This window comes from Rattus rattus, chromosome X (assembly GCF_011064425.1).
Source record: "Rattus rattus isolate New Zealand chromosome X, Rrattus_CSIRO_v1, whole genome shotgun sequence".
NCBI classification, from domain to species: Eukaryota; Metazoa; Chordata; class Mammalia; order Rodentia; family Muridae; genus Rattus; species Rattus rattus.
In genome coordinates this window covers 11,855,161-11,857,163 of record NC_046172.1, presented here as the reverse complement: position 1 = coordinate 11,857,163, position 2,003 = coordinate 11,855,161, and the positions used below count along the sequence as shown (strand labels likewise).

The window sequence follows — 2,003 nt, the reverse complement described above, 5'->3', positions numbered from 1 at the left end:
TTCCATCCACTTGCCTATGAATTTCATAAAGTCATTATTTTTGATAGCTGTTTCTTAAATGGATTGGCAGAATTACCATCCCCTCTAGGAATGAGTAGTATCTAGCACACAGTTGGACAGTTATTTTCAAGCCAATGGGGATGCTGTTGTGAGTGGTAGGAGGAAACAAATGAAAACTCTCATTGTGGTCAAAGCAGTCATCAAAGTCCTCCCAGCACACACCATAAACAAGAAATGAAACCTGAAAATGGAAGCACTATCATGTCCAGTAAACCTAAGGACACTTACTGTGCTTGAAACTACAGGGCTACTATTCTGTGAGGTAGTTTCTCAGTGGGGATAGTTTCTCCTGTCCACTAAGAGTCCCCACTGTGGACAAACACAGTTTACTTAGGCAGATGGCCGTATCAGCTCACCAGTCCCCAGATAATTCAGCACCCACCTAGACCATCAATTTCTTCCTTTAGTGTTCTCAAGAACTAATGACTGCAAGAGAGAAGCAATAGTTTTGTTTCCTCCAAACTCCATATGGATCTCCAGTTAGGTGGTTGGATGCACATGGAAGGATTCTTTCCCATGGTTTAGAAAGTTTCTGGGTTTAATGACCTGCACTGATATATTTTTTCAATTTATGAATGTATTTCCTTTATAAATGTTTTTATTATTTTATCACATCCCAATGGCTGTCCTGCCTCTGCCCCCTCCCCATAGAGTCTGTCCCTTCATCTCCCCTCTCCTTCTCCTCTAGAGAGTATAGGGCCCATCCTGGGTATCCACAGCCTGATGTCTCTACAAGGTTAGGCGCTTCCTCTTCTACTGAGGCCAGACATGCACTTACATTAAAAGTATTGCATGTATATATTTCTTCTGTCAATAAATGGACTTACAAGATTAGTGGGGGGAAAAGGTTTAGCCACTTCTATCTGAGGGCAAATCTGAGGGCAAAGCTTAATGCTGCCTAATCCTGTACTTCAAATCTGACCGTGACTCTAGACTTTTTTTTTATTGAAGTAGGGCTAGGGTGTCGGCATAGCAGAAGTGACACCATGATTATGAAATTGGTTTCCACAGGGTGAGGCTTATTCATTCACTCCAGTTGTGCTGATTCCTGACTCCTGTGGTGCCTCCCCCACCCATGTGGGAAAGTCAACTGCATTAATTTCTGACAGTGGGAGAATGTTCGCTCTCCCCAACTAAATGTATTTTAAAAGAAAATTAAATAAGAAGAGAAAGGGCTTAGGGGGTGCATTGCATCACAGTGATCTTCATGGAACCAGGGTCCTACTTCTCACCCAGTACTATGTGTTATTGCAAGCAAATTCCCAAGTCCTCTGCCTGAATGTTGACCTCATTTCCTAGGTCTTAGAACACCTTTGAATTTCTTTATATCACATGTTCTACCTTTCACACTGAATTCATTTTCTCCTTTCTCTGGAGAACTGATTCTGAAGGGAAAAGATAAGCAAGGTTTCTATTAAGCCCCAAAGAACTATTTAGGTATGCAGGCTGTTTGTATCCTGACAGAGCTGCCTGGAATTATAGAACAAAACAAATATTATTAAGGCCTGGATATTATCTACACAGTTCCAAAGGGAAATTAATTAGATGCTAGAATGTCATGTCCTTAAATAGCACTGATATTCAGCATCTAATATTAATGAATGCTCTTATGTATACACCAGTACTCACACATGTGGTGGCCATTAACCACTTATGATTACTAAGTATATGAAATATGTCTACTTCAAATTGAAATGTGTAAATACAAAACTTGAATATCTTAAAACTTCAGTAACAAAATAAATTAATGAATATATTAATCATGATTACCTTTACATCAGATGACATGATGAAGTCAAATATTTGGAGGTTACTGGCCTAAATAAGAGAGAAATAGTTAAATTTACCTCATTTAATAAAATTAAATTTTACCTCTTCCAAGTCACTGTTTCCTGTGACGACTGGGACATTTAGAATCAATCACTAGTCTCCCTTCTGTGGTC

At 39.3% G+C, this 2,003-nt stretch overlaps 1 non-coding gene across 1 annotated transcript; it reads left to right on the top strand.

The window, feature by feature from the left end:
* Positions 1-1,029: 1,029 nt before the first annotated feature.
* Positions 1,030-1,191, top strand: LOC116889524. The gene has a single exon (XR_004386466.1). It is a non-coding gene; the product is annotated as a U1 spliceosomal RNA (small nuclear RNA).
* The last annotated feature ends 812 nt before the right edge of the window (positions 1,192-2,003 follow it).